Below are 10659 nucleotides of genomic sequence, written 5' to 3' on the forward strand. Positions count from 1 at the left end.
CAGGTCCTGTTCCTTATACCTGAATTTTTTAATTCAATGTTTGGTCACATTAAAAACAAAGTTTATCAGTAGTCACCGAGGTTGTATAATCTATTACATAATGTCAGGGCTGGGAAACCATTCACCAATATAAAATCATGATATTAAAATTAGTCCTCTCATCTACTCAGGCTCATTGTTGCAGCTTTTGCTCTGGTTGCCTGCTCAAAGCACTTTATCCATTCATCAAAGGGAGTGAAACAAGCCATAAAGCATCCCACGTAGTCATGGAGCTTTCTTAGAACAAAGACTGGCCCAATTTTTCCTATGGGAAACAACCTGTGAAAATTCTTCACAGAGTAAGGAAGCTATAATTTTCATCGCACCTCCTGATTCACAAAGATGATGTCATCAATCAACAGTTCTCTTTAGTAAATTATTGTTGAAATATGCTGTGGGAAACTATTCCACATCACATTATGAGCCAAAGATTATTGAAAAAATAGTGTTTTGCTTCCAGAATTATAGGACCATCCGATTCTCTAAAATAAAGCCCCAAATCCATAACATGGCCTGTTAGGTCCTTCATGCTCTTGTGCCCTCTTATCTCCGCAGGCAAGTCATCCCTTCCATGATCACCACCACCATCTCCACCGCCACCTCCATGACAACACATACAACACCACACACACACACACAGCTTTCACAAAAACACACCCCAAGATTCCACCTCACCTATTCTCAGGCTTTACGTAAAAGTCATCCTTTTGACATTCTGGAAGTACACAACCCTAAGGATACGTCTTCTCATTTAGGGAACTCTGTTGTATTTCCCCTGTCAGGAGTTGACCTTGACTTTTCTAATTCTTGAAGGAAACCAACTGCTAATAATTCTATTGACAATGCCAGATGTGCAAACTTTTCTTTGTATCTCCTATGTTCTCAGCTATTGGCCAACATTGCCTTCCAGGTTCTTATGTGCTATGAAAGTGAGAAGGATTTTAAAGCTTGCTTGGTAAAAAGTGCAAATTTTGCTACAGAATCCAAACCTAAAACAAATCACACATTTGTCCACTACCTTGACACTTCCTTCAAAACACCCTTCAGGGAAGTTGCATGAACAAGTTTGTTTCATCATTTCATGCCCAGTATCAAGGCTTGGCTACATAATTTGCTGGGCCCTACTGCAAAATGAAAATGTAAGACGCCTTGTTCAAAAAGCAGGGGGAAAGTACAATAAAAGCACAAAAATATACAAAAATAGAACTACCATATGATCCAGCAATTTCACTCCCAGAGAAAATGAAAACACTAATTCAAAAAGATACATGCACCCCAATGTTCATAGCAGCATTATTTACAAAAGCCAAGGTATTGAAGCAACCTAAGTTTCCATCAGCAGATGAATGGATAAAGAAGATGTGGTGTATACATACAATGGAAGGTTAGCCATTTAAAAAAATGAAACTCTGCCCTTTGCAACAACATGGACGGACCTAGAGGGTATTATGTTTAGTGAAATAAGTCAGACAGAGAAAGACAAATACTGTATTACTTCACTTATATGTGGAATCTAAAAAATAAAACAAATGAATAAATATGACAAAAGAGAAACAGATTCACAGATACAGAGAACAAACTACTGGTTACCAGTGGGGAAAGGGATTGGGGGAGGGGCAAAATAGGGAGAGAGGATTAGAGGTACAAATTACTATGTACAAAAAATAAGATACAAGGATATATTGTACAGCACAGGGAAATATAGCAATATTTTATAACTTTAAATGGAGTATAATCGATAAAAATACTGAATCAGTACGTTGGACACCGAAACTAATATAATATTGTAAATAAACTATACTTCAATTTTTAAAAAAAGCACAAAGTTTTCCCTTAAAAATGTTAATATTTATAAAACGTAACAAGGGTAATAGTGATATATGAGTCCCAGCATAAACTTACAAATTGCAAAAAAATCATTTTGGTTTATAATTTTATATGATAAAATTTAAAATAATATTTTATATTATATCTTGATTAATTGTAAAAGTTTTCTGGCTTGGATTGCTGAAACTACTTTTATTAGTTCATTAAAATTATACAGTTAGCAACTTAATTTTCAATTGATATAATTGAAAGTGATGTCAGCTACTCTTGGCAAATGGAATACCACAGATAATTTGGTAATTTTTAATTTAGAGAAAGATCTTTCTGCTAATGCAACTGCTAATAGAGCTGTTAAGAATATTTTATAGACTGTGACAACAAAGAAATAAATTTTGGATAAATTATTTCAAAATATAAATTTTAGTACATCTAGAACTAATGATTCTTGTGGAGCAATTTTCCGGAAAGATTTAATTCTTCACATGTACCAGTTTCACGTAAGTCTGAATTTAGATGTCAATGTAAATTTATACAACGGCATTTTAACGTTTCCTCTGACATTTCTTGTAACTTGTGGAGTTTGTACCAAAACCCAAAACTGGCTTCATGATTTGCGCATAGTTCAAAGTGCCTCTTTGTGCATTCTATCTCCAGCCACGAGGAATTTTTAAAACTGTCTTCCTCTTAATAATTGGTTCATCCAAAGGTTTATTCGAAAATAGCATTGTTTTCCAATGGCTGTGACGATCTTTAAATTTAACTTCTAAGTCTACAAATGTAGAATTTGCTTTGCAATGTCACAGAAGTTTTCAAAACCAGAGATTCTGAAATCTTTTGAGAATTCTGGCAACTCCGATTATGCTTTATTGGGCTATCCATGTGAACAATTTTATTTTGTAATATTTGCTGACTAGCTTATTACCTGAGTGCCAGCAGGTCCTGTCCCAATGCTCAGGCCTGAAAGTTAATACATTTGCAGACGCCACAGGAAGGAGACTGGCCACGGGAACGAGAGGCAAGCCGGCCCCCCACCCTGTCCTGCTGCTGCCCCCAAGTGGAGCCCTCCTCTCTCCTGGGGACCAGGGTGCTGCGGCGGCCACTGCTGCTGCATTCAAGGGCCCCGTCAGTCCGGAGCCAGGTTCCAGCCTCAGCTGCCTCCTCCGAACCCCCGGGCGCCCGGACTGGCCCAAGGCGCACGAACGCCGGGCAAGCCTGGTCCACCGCTCGGGGCCGCGAGGGCCTCGCCCCTCCTGTACGCACGCTGCGCTCCGTGCCACGCCTCTGCTTTTGCGCATGCTCCAGTGTCCGTTCGGACTTCACCTGCAAAACTCAAGTTCAGAGACAGTAAACACTTAGATGGTGCCAGCAGAGCGTTAACCAGACACAGGGCCCCTTCTGAGAGCTGGGCCTTGTAGGACTGCCCAGGTTGCCCACCTATGAAGCCACCCTGCTAGTACGCTGTGCGTTATACCAACGTCCCTTGGGTCTCAGTCCATCAGCAATTCCCAAACCATGTTCTGCAGAAGAGGGGCTCTGTGAAGAGGTGGCAATGGGAAATGCTGCTTGGGTCCCCACCCTGGGATTCCGAGCGCACATTAGTAAATTACAGGCTCTGGAAATCCTGAATTAAAGACACAGTCTCATTTAACCCATCCTTTCTGAAACTCATCTGGCACCAGAATCCTATTTACATGAAATACCTCTGCATATGTTGGGAAATGTCAGTAGCCCATAGAATAAAAAGTTTTAAATGCTGTGCTAGGCTGTAGTCCAGTCTTCATTCAAAAAACCCTAAAGGCTCTTTTCATTTTTATCCTCTACCTCAGAACAGGCATTCTATTTAAACCACTATCTTCATAAGGATAAAAGTAAACTAAGTCTATCAAGGCTTAACATAATCTATAAAAGTATAAGAAAGTATATTTTGTTTGGTAATAATAAAATTTTAATTATTTTAAAATAATGTTTTTATCCTAAAAGTCACATAGCAGTTATTGCCCCTCTAGACTAAAAATTACATGATATCAGGTTATTCTGCTCTATAGAAGGAGTTATTTTTAATCTCACACAAGTGATTTTTGTTAAACAGAGTTATATAAAGCAACTGAAAATGCATTCATTAACGACAGGTCCATTGAATTTATTCCTGAGGTCAATAAAACATTCAAGCTCACAGACAATTTCATTGAAAATTTTAAAAAATGTAAATCATGCATGCACTGCACCTTGTGAGGAAAAAGATGACTCTTGGGGACAGATGAAGGAAGGGGAGAGTGGCATAAGATGGTAAATGAAAAGTAGGCAGGGCCAGAAAAGGTAGGACAGCATGTGAGTTGGAGTCCAAATGTCACAGGAAGTCCTTGCAGGGTTTTGAACAGGGAAGTCCCAGGATCTGATTGATGCTTAAAAGCTATACTTTGCTCATGCTTGCAGAATAGACTGAGGCAGTGCAAAGGTGGAGACAGAGAGAGAAGTCAGAAAGCTCTTGCTTTGGCCTGAAGGTGGTGATTTAGACCGAGGCAGCTGGAGAAGAGCTTTTGGAAAGCAGCTATATGCGGGGATGTTTTAAATGCATATCCAACAGAATTTGCTAAGGGAGTGAATGTGAGAGCAAAAGAAGACTTAAATATCCAAGGTTTGGGGGTCTAAGCAGCTAAGTAAATAGCAATGCTAAAATGCCAAACATTGGAGGAAGAACAGGTTTTAGGAGAAAAAGTCAAGAGCTGTGTTTTGTCCTTGGTGAGTTTGAGCTGTCTATTAGACATCCAGGTGAAGATGTCACCTTGACAACTAGATGGAAGAGAATGGATTTCATGGGAAGGTGAGGACCCAGAATTGTAAATCTGAGAGTTATCTTCTGGCTTTTAGCCCCTCAAATGCATCACGTTCTGCCTCTAGTCTTTTGGACATGCTGGTCTCTCTGTCTGGACCTCTTCTCCCTTGCCCCTCATTTCACTGGCTTCCATTAATCTTTCAGGAATTTTGTTTAAATGTCATTTTCCCATGGAGGAAGTCTTCCTGGATTCCTCAGTCCACATGAGACCCCTCTGAAATATGATCTAATACCTTGTAACTTTTCAACATAGTATGGGTCACAATATTAATGGCAAATAAGTATTTTTGAGACTAATGATTGTCTTGCCTGAGTCTCATTTCTGTTATTGCAGGGATATCTATCTTATTCACTTTTAAATTATCAGCACCTAGTACAGTGTCTGTTATGTAGCAAGCACTCAATAAATGCTTGTGGAATTAATTAATGAGTTAATTAATTAATTGGTTCCAGAGACACCTATTTCTTCATGACCACTTCATTGCCCCTCCACCTTCTCTTGTTTCTCCAACATATGAAGACATATGTGCTTATTGCCAACCACACCTGAAGGTTACTCTCAATTATTTTTTTTTTAAATCCTATAAAGATGTAACTCACTGGGAGAAGAGAGACCAGATGTGCAGAATTGCTTTTAGGTCCAGAATTACATTTAAGGCCAATTTTTTGGTAATGACTGATAGGATTGTTTTTGAGAAAACAAAAGTCCTCATTGGTGCCAAGAAATAATCAGAGAGACATATTATCACGACGTGTCTTTTGTACCATAAAAGTTAAGTATGAAATTGGACCTATAACAGTACAAAAGCTTTCTGACCAATGAAGTATAGATCTGTGTTTTTCTGCTTCATCACAGTGAATTACAGTTGGAAAGTTCAAAGACCGATTGAGTAATACGTAATCTACTATGTTGCCTTAGCTCATGTTGGGGGAAGAAGTGTTCAACTGGAAACTAAGGCATTTAAAAGTGAAGTTGGCTTTTTAAAAATCTGTTCAAAAATCTTTTTCTAGCATCAAATTAGAAATGGGTCCAGAAGACACTAACCTTATCTACCCAGCTCAAGTATAAGCTTATTTCAGGTGAGAGTGTTTGAGTGAATTCCCCTGTCCTTCCACTTCACTCTCCCCATCTTTTACCTGAATAAGTCTTTTATTTCCATGGAATTTCAAATAAAGCTCCAGGGAAATCTGAAAGTATCTTACAAAGTCATGGGTCATGATAAAGTTTGAATTTATATCTCTCCTATAGTGTTTATTTCGTTATAACAAATAGTTAAAACACCCCAGTGGAAGACTATTGCAGACATTTGTCTCTTGGAAAGGACATCTCCACAAGGACTTAACCTGAGAATCTTAAACTTCCTGTTCTCCTCTTTCTAACTTAGGGCTAACACTGTTCTCAGTATTGGTCACCTAACGTGGCTGAAAGATGGATAACTTAAGGTGAAGTTGTTGCTAAATGAGACGATGCAACCATCTCAAGTAGAAATAGTTTTTACATATCACACTGCATCCAAGTGAATGAAACAACAGCAGCAAAATTACTACCCAGATACCGGACAACCATGTAACCATAATTGTGTGGTTTCAAATTTAACTTTTTCTAGGAATCATGTACCTGAAAAATAGATAGTCTACCTATTGTTTACATTGTCTTTAAGAGTTGACAGACATTTATGAGTGAACTTAAGCTGGACTGAAACTATGAGCCCAGAGCCCATAAATGCAATGTTCATGGCAATGTTTTCAAGGCTTAACACAGTGCCAAGCATTCAGTACATGCTCAATAAACAGACATTATTCACACAAAGAAAAGGTGGGGAAAATATAAAGGATGGTTGTATTATAAAACCTCATATATTTTTTTAAACCAAGTGACCTGAATTCTAATCCCAGTGTTTGTTTGTTGGATGAGATTTAAGAAAATTACTTTACCTCCCTCAGCTTCTAGGAATGATGCTGAAGTTCTCTTTTCAATCTGCAATTCCATTGTATTAGATGCCATTTTTCTGCAAATACCTTACTTTATTTTATGGGACTAAAATATTACAAAAGCAATGCAAGTTCATTGTGTCAAATTAAATGATGTAGTTACATGAAGAAAAAATTAATAATCTCCCTCTTCTCTTCTTCCTGTCCTAAGCCCTGGGGTGACAGTGAGAATGCTGGGGCGTAAATCCTCCCAAATCGGCCTGTATGTACACACGTACTTTTCTCTGGGTCACTGCGTCTCCAGTCCAGAGCTGAAACACACAGACACCTCACAACCATTCTCCTCCTGGTTTAATTGTTACTCTTCTCTCAGATGTCACCTCCTCTGGGCATCCCTTCATATCTCCCTAAGTAAATTCCTCTTCGTATTGGGAACTGATAGCTGTTGATTAAAATCTATTCTCTCTTTCTAGGGAGGTCTTATGATGGCATAGCTAGGAAATGCCTTGCCTAGCTCCCATGTTGCAGTGAGGTGTACCCACGTGACTAAACTTTTTCACATGCAAGTTGAAGCCCTGTGGAATGTATGTCCCCCCAGTCCTCATCTCCACCTCTCAAACCCACCCACCCTTTGGAGGTCACAACTATTCCTTCATAGATTGCCATCAATTGTTTGGGATATCTCCGAAGTCCTGTTGCTTTTATGTGCCCAGCATTCGTGTCTTCTTATTCTAATAACCCTGATTTTCATTTGGAAAAGTGTTCCTCCTTCACTCTGAGTTCTGTGATTTGGATGGACCCGACTCCACCTTTTGGGGTCCAGGGAAGTGGTACATGACATAAGCCTCGCCGATAAGCCTACTCCATCTGTCTGGCAACAAAAATCAACTCATGGCTAGGCACTTTACCAAAGTTATCCCAACAAGAGGGCATTCCAAGAGTTTTGCTGAAATTCTTAGGAAGAGGTATTCTTTTGCTGCTACTATTACTCAAGTGGTACAGCATAAATATAAAGCTGCCAGTGGTTATCTTTGCCATAGCACGGATAGAGCCTGTCTTAAGACTGTCCCAACTCAGAGGAAGGCAGAGCCAAAATAATGGAGAAGGACATTCCTGATAGGTCATTTGAACATCTGATCAGCCTAAATCTAGTAACACTCTACTTTGCAGTTGACTGAGCCAATAAATTCCCATTTATGGTTTAATCCACGAATTTGAGTAGAGTTTCTCTCATTTGGTATTGGGAAGCCTGAGTTATATGCTCCCCCCTTCCTGACAGATAAGCCCCACATCTCTTTGATTTTACCTTATTGAGGGCAGATATTATATTCCATCTTGTTTTACTCTCTTCCCCAAAGTTTTAAGTGCTGTGAGGGTAAGGATGCCTTATTTTTCTTTGGTATCTTCCAATGCCTTTGTGTACTACCTAGTACTTAATAAATTTTGAAAGACTAGATGGACAAAACAGATTCTATGGCACCCAGGAGACTGACTGAGGAAGGTGAAGACATAGCTCCTTTCCTTAAGGAGTTTATAAATTACTATTAATTATTCCCAGATGGAGGTGTATTCAGCCTAATTCATCAGCTCCAGCTATGAATTTGAGGAGCTATTAATTATGTGTTTCTATTGGATGGTTCTACAAATATGTCTTCTATAAATGATCATAACTCCATTCACCCTTAGATTTTTCCATCACTTTATCTTTCGGGGGCTGGCTTGCCTGCTTAGCTGAATTCTCTCCAGATATCCTTCCAGTCAAATGATATTAATCCATCAGTATCAGAGAAGGACTTCAGGGGAAGGGAAAGTGAAAAGGGAGGGAGGAGAGAGGATGGGGAAAGTGAAACCACATGAAATGGGCACAGTACCAAAAACATTTTTGAAGTCTCTGGTGAAACTTTTTCTGGCATCACTACATAACAATAGCACATCATTTTCATTAACTTGAACAAACAAAACCAAACGGAGATTAAAAACCAGTACAGATGTGATATAACTTTCCACTCCTAGCCTGGTCTAGGCAGCCACATGGAGCCCCTTCCCTTCATAAGGCAGGACGTGTCCTTTCAGTCCATCCCAGGACAAATAGCACATGGCACCAGGATACAGCCATAAATACACAACTCTGGGCTGGGTCACTTGTCCTCATTCTGCTCCTCCCCATGATGCTCCTTTTGGATGGCTGCTGTCATCCTGGTGTTCTCACTTCCACCCCCCACTTCTTATTCCTTTTGTTGCTGACCTTCACGATGCTTCCCGTACCTGAAACGTGTCTTGTGCCTTCAGTGTCAAGCAACTTTCCCCCCTTCCTCTCCTAAAAAAACACTTCCTTTAGCTGAGCCTTCCAAGGCTGATCTCATTGCAAACCATGTTTGCACACCCTGAGTAGCTTTATTGTTATCTCATGAATCATGACCATCTGAATTTCATTTCCATTTCCTTGGGGGAAAACCCTGTCTGGTGTGTTCTCCACACAGTCCCATACAAAGGGATGGCACTCAATAAATCATAAATTGTGATGATAACAATACCGTGAACATACACTCCAGAAATAATACATAAAAAATGAATGACTGTTGGACCTAGCCCTTGGTCCAGGGCCTGAACTCATCTGATCCTGATGGGCTATGGTTTGAGGGTGTCTCTCATGCTATTAGTGGCTTCTCAACTATTAGTAGTAGCACATGGCTCTTCAGGATCCCAAGAACTACAGGGTAAACACATAACAAAACAGCTGCAAGGAATCTCGGAGATATTATTTTCCTGACAAGGATTATGAAATCCTGAGAGACTACATTGTTCTTAAATACCAGAAGATCTCAGGGATACTCTACCAGAAGATACTCATTCTAGTACTGGTCTGACATTCACAAGGCGAGACCTGTGAACTTGGGAAGTGCTCCTGATTTTTTAAAACCTTTCTTTCATATGAAAGAATAACCTGTTCTTCCTCATTCATAGGGTTGGATGAGAATCAAATAAGATAACCAATATGGAAGAGCAACAGAAGATAGCAGCTCACATTTTATTACCTAGTCATCATATGTCATGTACTGTTGGTAAAAGTTTATATGAATGATCTAATTTAATCCTACAACAACCTTAGATATTAGTTATCGTTTCATCCCACACTTTAGAGATGAAAAAACTGAAGCACAGAGAAGACAAGTAATTTTTCCAGTGTTTCACAGCTAGTAGGTGGTAGACCAGTTACTGAAGCTGGACATTTTGAATTTAGAGGCCACTCTATGATGCATTATCTAACCCAGGAGCATGGTAAAGTGAAGCAATGTAGAAATGTGAAACATTATTTAAATGACTCTGGAAATACGAAGGATTATTATTAGAACTGACAGGTGGTGTTATAAAAATAATTCATAATAGTATAAATATAAATCAATTCTGTCTTCATCTTGTAAGAGAACATCTTACCAGGATGCATTCAAAGTAATATAAACATGATCTGTGGGATGGCATCCTGTGTGCTTAGACCATACTCTGCTTCCACTATGTGCATATAGAAAGAAAAAGAAAAGGAATAAAAGATCGGAATACTGCATGTGATTCACCTGCCTTGCGCTGACAGCGCACAGGCCTTTGCAATGGGAGACGTGGATCAGCTGCTTCTGCGACAGCCTCACCCCTAGTGAAAGCATCTCTCACACTCTGTGTGACTTTAGGATTTAGAGATATATATTTTTCATATACATGGCCCCTAAATATATGCCAATTCTTTCATCTGGTGCCCATCAAAAGAAACCATGATCTGCTCTTACCCTAAGGGAAAACTTGGCTATTGCTTGAATTTCTGAAATGTTGTCATTCTTCAATATGGAAACTTCCTGGGGATCCCTATGGTATTTCAGCTATGCACAAAGGTCACATTACTCACTGAAGCTAGAGTATAACCCCAGATGAAATGGAGGGATAAGCCAAGTACTGGAAGAAAATGTGTGTGGTGGTGGTGGTGGTGATGGAGGGGTACTCTGTACTGCTAAGAGGTGGGAATACCTAAAATATTTTTG

The 10659-nt window shown here is 39.4% G+C and overlaps 1 protein-coding gene across 1 annotated transcript in view; it reads right to left on the reverse strand.

Annotated features, from left to right (window-relative positions):
- Nucleotides 1-3071, reverse strand: part of PTPRR (protein tyrosine phosphatase receptor type R) — a 380848-nt gene extending 377777 nt beyond the window's left edge. The window contains exon 1 of the mRNA XM_036867331.1: nucleotides 2789-3071. The gene's annotated coding sequence lies outside the window, so the exon portion shown is untranslated. The remainder of the gene's footprint in view (nucleotides 1-2788) is intronic.
- Nucleotides 3072-10659: the final 7588 nt, after the last annotated feature.

The sequence above is a fragment of the Balaenoptera musculus genome, chromosome 10 (assembly GCF_009873245.2).
Source record: "Balaenoptera musculus isolate JJ_BM4_2016_0621 chromosome 10, mBalMus1.pri.v3, whole genome shotgun sequence".
Taxonomy (NCBI): Eukaryota; Metazoa; Chordata; class Mammalia; order Artiodactyla; family Balaenopteridae; genus Balaenoptera; species Balaenoptera musculus.